Source organism: Larus michahellis, chromosome 1 (assembly GCF_964199755.1).
Source record: "Larus michahellis chromosome 1, bLarMic1.1, whole genome shotgun sequence".
Taxonomy (NCBI): domain Eukaryota; kingdom Metazoa; phylum Chordata; class Aves; order Charadriiformes; family Laridae; genus Larus; species Larus michahellis.
The window spans coordinates 88,942,091-88,957,671 of NC_133896.1; the positions used below are offsets into that span (position 1 = coordinate 88,942,091).

At 42.3% G+C, this 15,581-nt stretch overlaps 1 protein-coding gene across 7 annotated transcripts in view; it reads right to left on the reverse strand.

Annotated features, from left to right (window-relative positions):
* PRR5 (proline rich 5) overlaps positions 1-15,581 on the reverse strand; it is a 98,844-nt gene that overhangs the window by 66,793 nt on the left and 16,470 nt on the right. For all 7 annotated transcript variants that reach the window (XM_074590749.1, XM_074590726.1, XM_074590684.1 and 4 more), the window contains one exon: positions 8,241-8,377. The gene's annotated coding sequence lies outside the window, so the exon portion shown is untranslated. The remainder of the gene's footprint in view (positions 1-8,240; positions 8,378-15,581) is intronic.

The window sequence follows — 15,581 nt, forward strand, 5'->3', positions numbered from 1 at the left end:
AAATCTTCATTTTACCAGGCCAGTAGGTCCACCACTATGCCATCCCAGTATGTATCACGTCAGTGTTTTCTCAGGATGCTCTGGGAAATAACTTATCTCAAAGGGCACAGTGCTGGAATTTTTTAGACTCCACAACAAGGTTTGGAAAAACTCCTTTCACTCTCCAGCCCATTAGCCAGTCTCAGTCTTCAATCAGACATCAACGTGACGCCAGCGTTCAAGTTATCACCTGGAAGGAGTGCGTCATTATTGAGGACATAAGGCAAATTCCATTACATTTCCTTCCATTCCTTATATTTCTTTCGTGTCTCTTTTTCCTGATAGAGTCCTGCTCCTCCAGCTTTCTTGTTCACCAGGCTTCCTTCAGTCATTTCAAATAATCTGCTCTCCAAACGCAGGCTATATTAATGTTTCATTGCAAAATAATTCAAGTTCTCTGAATGTATGTAAAACTAAAATTCCCTTTTTTTTTTCCCCTCTCAGAAAACTGCTGGGACCACAAAAGTTTTAGGCTTCCTCTGGAGCTGTGAGCCATCCAGGGTCTTTCAGGCTTGCTGCTCTAGAGCCAGCAGTTTGAAAGCCCACACACGCTGAGCTCCCCCACTCTGAAGCAGAAAGGTTGAAGGACTTCTCTCAAGCAAGGCTCCCAGATGCTGGACCTCTGTGGTCTTGGTACTGAAAGCCCTGGGTCACGTCTCTAGGATGCACAGCTCCTTCATACAGAAAGCCATAGGCCATGTAGTCCCAGGCTTGCAGCCAGCACTTGCCTGAATTGCTTCTTGCAGACCATACTTGATTTGGGGAATGACATTGGGAAAAATTAATTGAAAACCTCTCATGAGCGGAAAATCCTGCACTGTGGTCAGTTCCACACTCAAATCTGTCTCCAGTCCTTTAGGATACTTTCGTGTTATAAATAGGTTGGTACCAAACTTCACAACATTTTCATGGTGAGATATGGCGATCGCTGAGGGGAGGATCACGGGAGGATGGACAAAGCCTGGCCGTCCACAGAGAAACTGCAGCCTTTGCTCACCCTGACTTAAAAACTGACAAACCCATTTGTATCAGCCTGCTTCTTTCTTTTTTTAATTTCAAGCCCATCTGAGCCACATGCCAGGTTTCAGCCTGATGAGACCTGAAGGGATGAAGACCGGAGGTGACGAGGATGCCAGAGAGGGCAGCCGGGCCTGTGCCTCCCCTTCAGCCACACGGGTGCTGCTGCCGAGTGCCCTCACCCACTGGGCGCATGGGGAAAGAAGCCCTGAAAACAGCCATATGAAACACAAAAAGGAACCAATAAAAAAGGCACCATAACATCTGTGAGGGCGTGCTCCCAGGCACGTTGCTTTTAACTCGGTTTTCAACTTTTTGACAGAGCCCCTCACGACTTGTTACGGCCTCCTTCGGGCGGGATTACCCCCGTCTGAGCCGAGGAGACGCTGCCAAGGAAGCCGCTTCGTTACCGGTGCCCCGAGGCGATCGATGGCCCCGGCGGGCCCTGCCCCGCTCCGCCCCTCGCCCCGACACCGGGGGCCGGGCGGGGAGTGCCGGCTGCCGCCGCGCCCCCTGCCGGGCCCGGGCCCGGTCCCGGGGAAGACAAGACAAAATGGCAGCCAGAGCGGCCCGATGGGACCCCGCCACTGAAACAGCTCAACCCCTGCAAACATTTGTAAATCGACAGCTGTTCCATCACGTTTGGGCGCTTTTTTTTTTTTTTAATAAAAGGAGTCAGTCTTTTGGTTTTCCAGATGGCATGAAAGGGGCAGCGGCAGCAGGGCAAAGACAACAGGCAGGGCCTGGTTCCCTGGTCCCTCAGGCAGCCCCCAGGAGCTGCGGTGTGTCACCCCCTTTTAGAGGGGGACAAAAATCCGAGACCAGGTCCTGAGGGGTCTCCTTGGTGGGAGATGCTTCCCACAGGACTCTCTCGTGTCCCAGGCAAGCAAATAAACCCTCCTCGCCTCACACTTTTTTCTTGTTCCCCCTTTTGCGCCACAGCCACCACAAACAGCGGCGGGGAGGTGGGTCAGAGCAGCAAGGGCCACCCGTGGCCTCAAACCAGCCAGGCCGTCCGGGTGATGTCCAAAGCACAAAGTTAAAAGTTTATCAAGAAGCTTCAGTTGGGATGTGGCTGAGACATCACAGAAGGTACCTAACCTTGAATAGGATGCAAAATGAAACAACGCGTCTTAAGCGTTCTTTTGCGGTTGATGACTTAGACATAAGATAGCAAAAAACATTACTTCTGCACCAAAGTCGAGCGGAGAGTGCATCCCAAACTAACCTTGGGTAATTGTAATGCTAAAATACACACCTCTTTGTGAATAATGAGCATGCTAATCAGGTAACCTCCCTAAATGTTTTAAACATGAGCTTAGATGCATATGTATAGTTAGGAGTGGTGAATGAATCATTATTAACCAATCATCTGTATTTTATCATTATAAATATTGGGTGGTTTGAAATGTGAGGTGTGCTGGCTATTGCTAAATGCCTGACACCCAATCCTGCAGAATTGAAATAAAAACAAATATCCCAGCTTAGTGTGGCGACTAGCTCTTGCACAGCGGGTAAAGAACCCCTATTTAGGGACAACACCAGCACATCCAGGCGGACACAGGGTACCCCCAACCCCACTCCAGGCACAGACCTGAGAAGCGGCTGTAGCACTGAGAGTCTTACAGTTTTGCCGTTCATCTGCTTTTCACCAGGACACATATCCATAAAGCTTTAGTCCCTGCTGTGATATTTTGGTGCTTGCAAATTGTAAGGCATCAGTCAAAAGACAGAGGGAAGCAACCCTTTTTTTTCCTTCCTTCCCCCTTACGATTCAGAAAGGTCAGATTTGGAATTAATTTTGTTCTGTGTAATGTTTTGGCTTGGTTTGTATTTATTCCAAGTGAGTTCACCCATTTCTACTGCAGAAATAAAAGGTCATGAAACCAGTGAATTCTCTCTCTCCTAAAAGGGGTGAATCCCTTCTAGGTAGTGAATCACCAATGAAGTGTAATGCAAGAAAAGAAAATGCAAAAATATATTCTGTGGGACTGTAATCACAGCTGGGTGCAATTATAAAATGCACAAGGGCACTTTGGATGCCATTTGCTTGCATCAATTTTTAAGTTGACTCTTTAATTTGACCAATGAACACAAGGAAAAAAGTAAAACAAAATTTTTACTTTTTGCAAAAAAAAAAAAAAAAAAAAAAAAAGGGGCAAAAAATAGCACACCATCTTCCTTTCTGCAATATTTGGCTATGCAGCAGTACGAGCCAGCACAAAGATTTGGGCAGACTGGGAGAAGGGAGGAGGACAGGGAAAGGAGGAGTTGAATCACTTTATACACAAAAATAAAACAATCCTGGCCCTCAGCTAATACGTTGCATGTCAAAAAGAAGATATGTGCGTGTATATATATGTGTGTCATTATGTCATTTTTATTAGTCATCTGTTTTAGAGATTGGGTCCAACAGAAAGTTTTAGATCCAGATTTAAACACTCTGAGGAAGGAGAGTATCCAGAATTGAACCTTTGACTCAGACCAGCATAAAGATAAATGGCTTTTTGAATCCAGGTTTTCAGTTCATTGACTCTGTTTGGGTTTCCTTGGTTTGTTTAGTACAAGAATTTAGCATGTCAGATGAAACGTAAACACATCTAAACTTACTCTGCTGGAATAAAATAGAAATTTTTACTGTTCATTTACTGTCATGTATTGCTTCCTACCTATGCTTTCAACAGAAAATCTTCTTGGTTCAAATGTTTTGAAGCATCTTTTTTTGAAAGGCAAAAGGCTTTCCAACTCTATTGTTGGTACCTAGTAGTGTTATTAAAAAAAAAAAAAAAAAAAAAAGGAAAAGCATAGGAGCCTTAATTTTTAAAGACTGAATCCTTAATACTGTGTAACAACTTTTCCCTATAAGAGGGCCAAAACCAAAGGCATCCAAAATGATTAGATAGTTTGTTAAGTCCTAGTTAAGAGGTTTAATGAAATTGTTGTCAGGACCCACTTGCCTTTATCTACATACTTTTCTTACTACTTTATCAAGAAATGCTATCTAGTCTTCAACATCAGGTGCTGAAACAGTCCCATTTCAATTCAAAAGCAGAACACAAGTTCTAAAGAAATAAAAAAATCATCATTTTTCGAGCTCACATCATGATTTTTTTGTGCCTAGTATAGAATTCTTAAGGCCTTATTTTGGTAATTCTCATTCTTTAACTTTCGGAAGAAGTGAGGTGACCTGTCCTCCTCTGCTCAGCTCTATGAAAGTGGTTTGGGTTGCATTTGTGTGGAGTTGGGGAAAAAAGAGGAACGAAAGATACTATTTTCCTTTACTTATAAGAAAATTAAATGTAATAAATGAAAGACGTCAGCTGTTATAGAGTTGACAGTTATTTTACATAAAGTTAGATAGGCAGATCAATAGATAGAATATTTATGCTTTTATCTACACTTTCCTAGTGTCTGTATTTTACTGAGATGGTAAATAAGAAACAGGAAGAAAACTTTGAAGTAATTCCTTCCTTTTGATTAAATTCTCCGTAATTGCTGTGAAGAGAGAGAAGACCTTCATGACTGCAGTGACAGCACCATAGTGACCTGGGAGGTCAGAACTGGAAGGTGCATAAAGTTCAGCCACTCTAGCTTAGACTTTCCGTTTTTTAAGCTCATTCAGCACTAATTACTAGGAAATGAGGTAATGGCCATCGGGAGTGGGATATGTACATCTCACAAACAGAGATGTACAGGAAAATCCAGACCTCATTCCATGGTTGCTGGAGAAAACTGGGCACATCCAGGGTGCACTTCATCCTATCCTACAAAGAGTGTTTAAATCTGTTCAGGAAAGTCATGCTGGGGGACACGCCTGTTTTCTCCAACTATAAAGAGAACATAACGTGAGCAGTTCAGATATGGGTATGGTATTCCAAGATGTAAATACCTAAAATTAGATGAGTGTCACCCCCAGTCTCTTACTGCCTGGTTAATCATGATAGAAGTGCAAATAATCTGGCATCCAACTAATGAATGTTTCATTTCCTCAAGTACATGCTGTGGCCCTAGATGAAGAGACCTTTGGGAGATGCCTTTGGCTTACAAGCTCAGTTGGTATTTCAAGTAGGGAGATATTAAATTAGGAGTATTTCTACCCAAGTCTATTGTCAACCAAAGGCATTGCAGGACTGAGAAAAAATGGGCAAAGTTTGCAGCCTTTATGGGACAGCCTCAAATGGGATTTGCTGCTTAAGAGCATCTTCTGGCTAAGAAATCAGATGAAATTTTAGGGAAGAGTTGAGCTGAAAGTAACACTCACACCAGCAGTGGACAAGGAGAACTGAAGAATAAATAAAGATACTGTCAGGTTCTCCTCTTTGTATTGGAGGAGGAGAAAGAAAAGGAGCAAACAAAGAGTTACAGTTTTGCCAGGAATTTCTCATAATAGTAATTATGAAAAGATCGAGCGCTTATCAGCTGTGACAGTAAACATTGCTCACCTCCTTTATTATCTCAACACTCTCCTACTGACTTTTGTCTCTGTGTGAGCACAGCAAACACAATAGTTTGCTGTTTCTGAGTAGGCCCCTGCCATGCCAAGGCTTCCGTACGTGCTGGATTTGAAACCTGTGACATTTCCACGGAACAATATGGGACTCTACACATCCAGAAAGTAAAACTTACATACAACTGTTTGCAAAGGCCAAGGCCATGGCCTGCAGATATAAACTATTGGAGACCTGAAACCTTCCATACGTGTTTTCTATGGTCCCTGTTACAGTAGGGCCAGGCTCCTAAAACCTTTAAATTATATCATGCCACAACGAAAAGCAAATAATAAATGTAACTGTGAAAATATGCACACTGCTGGAATATAAAATTTGAATACAGTGCTGCACTTAAAACCATAAGCATCACTTAAAGTTTATTATATTGCCAGCAAGTGAGAAGTTACGGCTTTTGCAAAGAAAAAAAAAAAAAACGAAGTGGTTATAAAATGCTGGGTTTTGGCTGGCAGGCAGTGTTTTCATAAGGCATTGGTATTTCTACTCAGCAAACACTCTGTCAGGGTGGTGGTAAGTCACTCAATGCATAATGTCTAATAATGCCTCCTCGTGTGGTGAGAACTCTGACCTGACTCTCCATCACAGTAAGGTTACAGATTACATAGTCATCTATAAACAGTTTACAGTGGGATAGCTTGCAAAGGCTCTGCTAGAAACAGAAGGCATGCATATGTCTCTCTGTGTACTCTGCAGGGCAGTTATTTACAATACCAGGAATAGAAGTTTAACAACAAACAAAACAAAGATGGGAGTGTTCACAGTGAACTTTTCAAAATACTTCAGTGAAGCATCAGAACAGTTTTTAGTTCTGCTGGCAATGGCTGAATCCTCCTAGCAGACGTGTTTGGAGTTGCTGCTGACAGAACTCACGTTTGGTGATGGATTAGTTGGTAGGCTGCTAACTTAGTTAACAGCAGACATGGGTATTTGTTTCAGAGGAGGTTGTAAAGTTCAGGAGCAGAAGATTTGTGGGTATGCTCGAAATAACGTAGCAGGGAATTCCTGACTGAGTTGTACCCAGATTTTTCCCCTCACCTTTTCCAAAGGAATCGCTTATAAGGAGAAAAGTGATGCCCATACCCGTAACTCTTCATGACCTGGGACTATCAAGTGCTCATTGTACAACATCCCCTTCTCTGCTACTGATACCACTAACTCACTTCTTGGGGAATCCAGAGAGGCAGTAGCTAACAGCACCCCGGAAATCCTTGGGGAAAAAAGGGCAGTGCAAGTGAAAATAATTTCTTTCCCTTTTAAAAATCTGTGCCCAGTTTAAAGACAAAGCTAAATTCTGCTGTAGGTCACAGCCTTGCACTGGATTACGGTGCAGGGCCCTGGTGGGAGCTGCAGATTATAGGGGACCATTTACCCCTGCAAGCCTGAGATGAGACCAAGTAACCACCGTAACAAAATCCGGCTACCACTGCAATAAAGTAGCATGGAACAGGCATTCCCATCATTTACCGCTTGATACAAACTGGGAAGAAAGCATGCATTACTGTCAAGTAAATCAAAACGGAAATTTTCAAGAGCAAATGCTTTAGAAAATACCTCTTCCCTTAAAAAACACAGGAAAAAAAAAAAGTTGAAGCCATGGCAGAGGTTAGATTCTGCAGCTCAATGATAAAGTAAATAAATCTTTAAGAGAAAATAAGTCTCTTAATATGTTCAGAAAGAAAATTCTTTTGGAGGAGGAAACTAGCAATTGTTTTCTGAGAAAATTTCTAAGTTGCTTTGCAAAAATAAGAGCTACTACATGTGATGATAATGTTAAAAGAAAAGCAGAACAACATCAAAGACGGATTAAGCACATTTACTTTCCTTTCACATAAATGCACGCACACACCCCCATACACACTCTCCATTAATGACTAGAGTTTACTGAAAGTGATTTCAAGAAATCTGTAAAATTTCCTCCTTCCTAAAAACCTTGAATTCTCAAACGCGGGTCTAATTCCAGCAATGAATATTAAGGGACTCTGGAGGGCTGCGCCAAGCACCTCTGCAGAAATAGCTGCAGCTGTGTAAGATATTACTACCCCTCAGCTGTTTGGTGCCGCTTCTTGCCACACCCACGTATACATCAATCATATATAATCATATATAGGTCATTTGAGAGTTCCTCATACGCTTCAGTGCACAGTCAGCCGGGGCGGCTTAATTTGTTTCTGCAACGGTTGCCCGGCCATGATCTTGGTGAACAGTATCTGAACCCTCTCATTCAGCTGGAGGTCACCATGGCGGGTGACACCCCAGCTTCTGCATCACCCCACTCTGGGTCTCTACTTCAGGGCTTTTCTCCCCCCACCCCTCTAAGGACATAAAGCTATTTAGAGGTTCCTCTCGGAGAGCAGAAATTCAAGCAGTTTTCTATATTGCTTGCTCACAACCCTGATTCAGCTGTAAATAGATTCACAGCTGAAAGTTCACGCATACCGTTTTTTAAGCTGCGCTAAAGCTAGAGGGATGTAGACTGACATGAGCTGATGTTAAAAAATCCCGAAGTACTGCACTGCTGTTCAGATATTTTTCTATGGCAGAAAATAAAGTGGGATCTGTGGGAAATCTCAGAAGAGAGATGTTAACCCTAGTCAATCCAAGGGAATGAGCTCTCCAGGTGTCTGAAATTGGAAATATTTTCCAGTTGCAAATAACGTTGCAGAAATATGTGCTTACCTGCTCAAAGGAGAAGAAAACAGGAGTGAATAGCAAATAGGGAAGACTGCAGCAGGTTTCCAGGAGTCACATGAAAATTCTTGACAGGCGATACGATTTGGTTGGAAAAAAGTCAGCCCCTTGCAAAAAAGGCAGCTCTGCAACAAAAGATGCACAAAAAGTAGTATTGCACATATTGCTATTCTAGGAACTGTTTCTCAAGAGTACACTAATGAGCTCATAACACACGCAGAAATGAAACAAGTGCTGTTCCCTCTCATCACTGATAGAAATAGACATTTCCTTCTTGCCTCTTTTCCCTTTTCTGTTTTGTTTTCTTTTGGGGGGAGCGACTCATTGACACCAAGAGCTACACCCGTCACTTAAGAGGATAAGAGAGTTTCCATGAGCACACACAGTGCAAGTGAAAATGGTTTCAAATATGCTGGACGATCTGCGGTGATGACTTTTGGAGAGCAGCTGACCTATAAGGCCCAGAAAAGTCTTAAATGCATAATTTAGAAACGCTGGAAAGTCTTTCTTTAAGGCTGCAAATGATGGTCGTAATATCACTGCCTGTCCTGGGCTGGTCTTGAAGCGCCTCTCTGAGATGACTATTAACACAGCAAACAACGCCAGAGCGGGTATCCTTGGTGCAGCAGAGGATTTATAATGACTTAGAATACAAACATCTTCATAATTTGAAGATATATATTTTTTTAAAAACACCGGTCAATAAATATAAAATGCTATTATGGAAAAAAAAAAAATATATATACACATACACACACATAGACACACCAGTGGTATTCACACACATCTGCATCCACATTCTAAGCACGGCTCTTCGTGGCTTGCGCTTTGCATAGTCCTTAGTACCAGCTCTAACACACTGCTAAATCTAACTAGGAATACATAGATCTCCCATTTTACTCAGTTTATCTTGGGTACAAACCACTCTTGCTTTTGTTTTGTGGCATTTCATACCCACTTTGCAAGGATGTAAATAACTGCATGTGTTTAAAAAAAATACATATTTTACGGTTAATCTTTCCTGCGTTTAAGAGAACAAAATAATCCCCTTATACTCCCACCTTTTGTCTGCTCTATGGCTGTGAGCTTCATTCCTTTACCACTTATTTTAGTCAAAATCAGAGGTGTTGGTTTAAATAACAGCATTGTGCGAAGTCGGTGCATTTTGACTGCAATGCGTTAAGGAGCGCGCACACAAGCAGCTCAGCAGCCAGCTGGCAGAAGGGGAGAAACTATCGGTAGCTTGTAGGCTAACAGAGCCACGAACCGTTATTTTGAGTATCTGGGGGCAAGGCAGGGAAAGCAACCTTTTCAGCGACACGCGTGCATCTGGGAGATGACACACGCACAAATTGGAAGTGAGGGATGTATAGCAAAACCACAAGATATGAGAGTAGTACACTGGATAGGAACACGCTAGACCAACAAAAACTCCCGTGGACATAGCTAGACATTATACTAGTACAAAACTGCTCTAAGCAAAGCGAGCTGTTATCAGAGTAGAGCTTTCTTGATATAGCTGGGTTTATATTAGGAGCGTCTGCCAAAACTGCTAGACTGGACAGGACATTGAGGTCTTCCAAAAGCTATGACCAGCCAGTCTCAGCTGGAAGTGGATATTATCAAAGTAGGATCTAAAATAACAGATCTTGTCATGAATTTTGGCTTTTTCCCCCTCCCTGCTTAAAAGGCAAACTGAAGAAGACTCTTAATCTTCTAATTTAAAGTAGATGAGAAAACCCACAAATTTTAGCCAGAGATTATGGACTGAAAGTGCAATAATAGCCATCCGGTTCTCAAAAGATTAGATGCTTATGGGCATGAAAATAGTGTTTCGCTTGGGGATCATGCTTTGACATTTCCATGCTAGCAGATTAAAAAAAAATAAATAAAAATCATCCATTTTGCCTATAACCTGTGATAATTTGATTAGCTGGGATAATAAACTAACATCACAGTGATGTTTTTCAGGATTTGAGGGGGTTATTTCAGAATAAAACTCCATTGCCTTTTTTATTTAAATCGACCTGACTTTGATGATGAAAGCTCAGCTATTCCATCAATGCACGCATGAAGTATAAATTACTATTTTTTTTTAATTTGTGAATTACGTTTATCTTGCTTTCATCTAATATCCTGTATACCTTAAACTATTTTTAGGTTCAGAGGAAAGGAAAAAAGAGAATGTCTGGAAAAAAAACCAACCCATGATGCTGTTGCACAGACGTTCCAGGACACTGTAATTAAGCATATTCCTCACACCAGCTGAGCAATCAGTCTGTTATTTTGGCAGGTAAAGCAAATCAAGGAATCATATAGACTTTTGTTATCAAGTATTGATACCATACCTTAAACCAGGCAGAATTTCAGAACTGCTTTACAGTTTTCTCAGGCACATACTACTTACCCATCCCTCGCTATAGGGAAAGCAGCAATACAAGTCTCTGAGGGCAATCACAGTGAAGGACCAAAATACTTTTGCAGACATAACCGTCACGTTGTGGCTTTAGAGACCTCCTGACCAGCATTAGAAGAAACACAGTTCCAGAGGTTCCTGGACCCCAAAGCTGCCACAAATCCAGATTCAGCTCAAACTGCTCTGAGCCACAGGGCAGTGTAATTTCTAGGTATATTCTGTGTGTGTGAGGCAGAGGATGAAAAGGTGAAGCGTGGCTGGTGATGCCGCTTGAAAAAACAGCTATTTTGGAATTTGCTCAAATCCAAAATGCTATTTCTGGCAGAGAGGCTAATTGTCCAAGTACTAGTGAGTATTCAAAAATATGAGGTAAAACGCAGGATCGTGCATCACAGGTGTACTATAACTAACACATTAATATAACTGCCCTTCTTTTCTAAGTGACTGTATTTTAACTTATTTGCAAGTGCGGGTGAAATTAATTTTTCATACAGCATGAATGTGCTCAGCAAAGGGACTGCCAGTTCCTCCTCAGGATCGACAACAAGAGCTGCTGTACATCAGTATTTCAGTGGAGCTGACACAGTTGCCCACTTACACCTACAGCTTAGCCAGCTGCGGCCAGAGAAATCAGTCACACGGACTCTAATTTCGGGTATTACTGCATATGTCTTTCAATTCAGCCGCGAGTGGCCGGCAAATAAACTCTATCATTTCAACGACTGCAGTCTACAAAGGCGCAAGCCAAGAATCAATGCACTCGCTGGAAATGGTGATTGCAATTAAACTACAATCAGCCTGGCAGGCTGACATGATCAAGGTCTGTTGCATGAAAGCCCACAGCAGCACTATTACAGACCTTTTTCTATTGGGAGATTTTAATCTGGGACTGCGATGACCAGGAAGAACATCGATGGCTGGAAATTGCAAAGGCTTGGTCACTACTTTCAGAGTTTTGCAAGCTCGGCTCAATCAACCAGAAGCGTAGAGAAAAGTGCATAGGAAGAATGAGTTGAAAAGACTTTGATATAAAACGTACCATCTGTACTCTTGGCTTTATTCCTCCAGTAACATGCGTGTAGATTTGCCTTTGGGCTAGCTAAGTCTTACTTCAATCTATGAAGCAAGTGCCCTTTTGTGCTTTTGGCCTTCCCCTCCCCAGTCATTTAACAAGCCAGTCTACAACTGGTCTCAACAAGCAAGACCACGGGGATCGGCCTATGTTATTGCTGGCGTCCCAAGCACCTCGATTCACTCATCTTTTAGACTTGTGAAATACTTGCAGGTCTAAATACCTTTTTCTCTCGTTTTTGAGAGAGATAAAAAGATGGCAGTATGTCATCTAGGCTTTACTTCCCTGATCTTTCTCCTTAAAAAAAAATATATACAATTTCACTTTAATGGAATTAAAACTCATACTATAAATTCAAGTTATAACTAAAAAATGAGTTCTGATGAATTCTGGCTACAGAAAAGGATAGGAAAGCCTGTGCTGACTTTCCCTGGGGCAACATTGTACCTCTGACAAATAATATGATTGTTTTTAATGCTGACTTCTCATAGCTGATTTTTTTTTTTTTGCTGACAGTCAGTTTCTGTTGCATGTATTGCTGAGTTTCTTTTCTGCTGCAATAGTGACACTTAATCTGCTTTTTTATCTCTGAGGACATCAACTTATGAAGATAGCAACCTAAAGGCGATAATTTCTCCTGAAAATCCTTGGTGTTACTCTTCTAAGTAGGATGAAAAAGTCATAGAAAGCTCTGCATTAAAATGCATTAAATTTTACTCCATGGAGACAAAGAAAAAGCTAGAACGTACCAAAAGCAAAAACAAAATTTTAAGGGGCTCATTATAGGATCAACCAAGTCTAAAAGCACCAAAAGATTTCCCCTCTTATCTCAGATTATGACTTTCTCCACACCCAAAACTCCTACTTAAAACCCCTCTCCATACTCAAAACTCCAATAATTCATATTTTAAACCTCTCTCATTCTTCATTTCCCACAGACCAGATCTTAAACTTAAGGACTAATTGATGGCATGGACAAGTGGTGCACAGATTACAGCATGCGTGCTTGCACAGACGTAGGTGGTGACGCTCCAGTTCATAGAAAGGACCCTGTGAACTGGATTTCGCAGCACCCCAAATGTAATTCTTATTCAGCTAAGTGAAAACGTCTCACAAGCAAAGCTTGCAAATGCAACTGCACACGGCCAGCGTTTTCACGCTGCGAGCGAGCTGTGAATTTAATCGTGGAGTTAGAACACTAACACATTTTTCAAGGGATTACTACCACTTAACAACACAGACAGAAAAAAAAAAAAATCCCTTTAAATCTTTCTGCACTGCCCTGGTGCTGCTTTAATTAAAATTATAGAAAAATATTCAACAATTTAATCAGGAAAAGACTGGAAAATCCTATTCATAACAGGCAACATTTTAAGCTAAATTCATATTTGACATGTTAGTGCCTTGGTTTCACAGACTGCCCATTCAGTGGTCTCACATGAAAACCAACATCCCCCAGCAATTTCAATAAAACGTTATAGCCTCAGGGAGAAGAGTTCTTGGATGTGGCAACGCAGCATAACTAAGCACTGAAAGTTCCCTTTGAACTTTCCATGGGCTTTTTCAGGACAAAACAGAAAGGTCTCTCCTTTGCTTCCATTAAAGCACTCAAACACATTAAATTTTGAAGCACCATTGAAGGGTTTTACTAGGAAAGGATGCAATGAGTGTAAACGAGGGCATTTTGGAAGATTTCAGTTGAGCACCCCCTAGGTCTCCTTTGCTGGCTCAGTCACTTTCAATAATCTCATGGTCAGGGACTGTCAACTGTTTTACCCCTACATTTGAAAATTGAGCAAATCCAGGTGGGATTTTTTGCCCAGCAGCCTGGCACAATCTCTGCAGCAACATTCCTCAAAAAAAAAAAAAAACAAAATGAAGAGAGGCATTCCCCTTCAGCTGCCTTTGCTTTAGAACTCAAATGCCAACATGTCTTATTAGCCTCCTTCCTCATTCCCAGGAACTGTGGGAGGTGGAAAACCAAAAAGGGAACCAATTGTCTTCCTATTTATAAGCAATTCTTGCACCGCGGGGGAGTCCTGTCCACAGCCATCCTCACCCCGGCCCCTCTCCGAGCCCACTGCTCAAGCTCTCTCTGCAGAGGTGCCTGACCATGTTTAAGGCAGCTGCTTCTGAAGCCTACGTGAAAAACATTCACCATGAACAGTAGCTTCCTATTAAGAACAACAGCAACCCTCTATGGAGAGATTAAGAGACTGAAGGATGCTGGGCAACTGAGACTCATAACCAGCTTAGAGAAACAAATCACACCCTTCTCAGCCAATCCATTGCTCCTGGCATGGCCAGCGATAAGCAACCTTTGGAAGAAGCGACAGGGGAGGGAGAGAGAGGCATCTGGCAGCAGAGCGGAGCCAAAAGTAACTTCCAATGCAGCAAGAATTTAAAGTCTACATGGAAAAAAGGAATGATGAGGTCACGACCCACAACCTCCTTGACAACTTTATCTGTCTCTTTTCACAAATCTGTAGACTTTGCTGGACACGCTCTAAAGCCCACCGACATTAATGTGGACATCTCTACTCAAATGACCAAGCTTCTGGCTCAGCACCCTTCGGGCACACACCAGAGCAAAAGCCACTCGCGTTTCCCTATTTTTAGAGCAGAGCTGGGGTTACTGATAGCAAGGAATAACCAAGCCTAACAATGCCAGCATTGGCACCAGATTAGAGCCATATGCAGGACCTGTAGTGGAGTTTTACAAGAGATGCTCACAAGGCCCCGGCTGCAAAAGCAAATTTTGGTTGGGCTGCAGGTGTTGGGCAAAAGGAATACGAAACATTGTAATTCCTGATTTCCAGGATCACTATGACTGCAGCGGGAAAAAAAAATAAAAAAAAATAAAAAAAAAAAAAAGAGTCCTATCCTTGCATAGGTAGTATTCTATAGTCATACACCCTCAAAGCAGAAGTAATTGCCACTTGTATTTAATAATGCAAGGGGAAAGGGTAAAGGAAAAAAAAAAAAGAAAGAGAAAAAAGAATAAGTAGGCAGTTCATTCTAATGTCATTATAGAGCTTTTCCAAGTCTGGGAAGAGAAATTTAAGAAACGATGACACTACCACTTCTGCCCCTTCCCCTGCTTTACCAAAGCGAAGTTGGCAGAGATGTGATACACTCTGTATCTGCTTCTGTGCAGAATCCAGTGGTGTCAGCTCCGCTGCCACAGACGGTGAGGTTCCGGTGAAGCTGCCAGATCCAATACTGAGATACTTGCTGCTCTACCAGCCTTGCACATTTTGAAGAAAGGTAGCAAATAGCTGGAGGCAGCGACTTCAGCGATTTCCTCTGACGTTTCAACTGCACTCTCAGATGCAGCTTTTGACTCCGCATGAGACGGCAGCTGCTTAGTCAAAAGCTTCCCGAGAAAACCCAAGTAGCACAAGAATACAGCTCCACAGCCCACATCTGCTGCCATTCTCAAAGCAGGTATTGCTGCCTGAACCCCTTGAGAATAAAAGGAGAAAAGGATATAAAGCAAGTTTTCCACTCTTCTCTGGTGAAGACAATATGCCTGGATAGCACAGGGTAAACTACTGTTGGAAGAAGACAGAGCGGGTCTCTAATCTCTCAGTTGCCAAAATTTGGGGAGATGTGAATGTTGGTCCTGGACTTAAACAGAAATTGGCAAGTTCATAGCTCCATCGATCCTCCATCACTGAAACCAGCCAGGAGCTAGACAAACTGTGCACCCACATCAGGACTCAGTGTGCTGGAGGCAGTACGTAGGGAAGGGGTTTGTGGGAAACAAACTGACTTCAAAAATGAAGAGGTAAATAGAAGTAGCAGCAATTACAATGCCTTTTTTGTCACAAAAAGCACC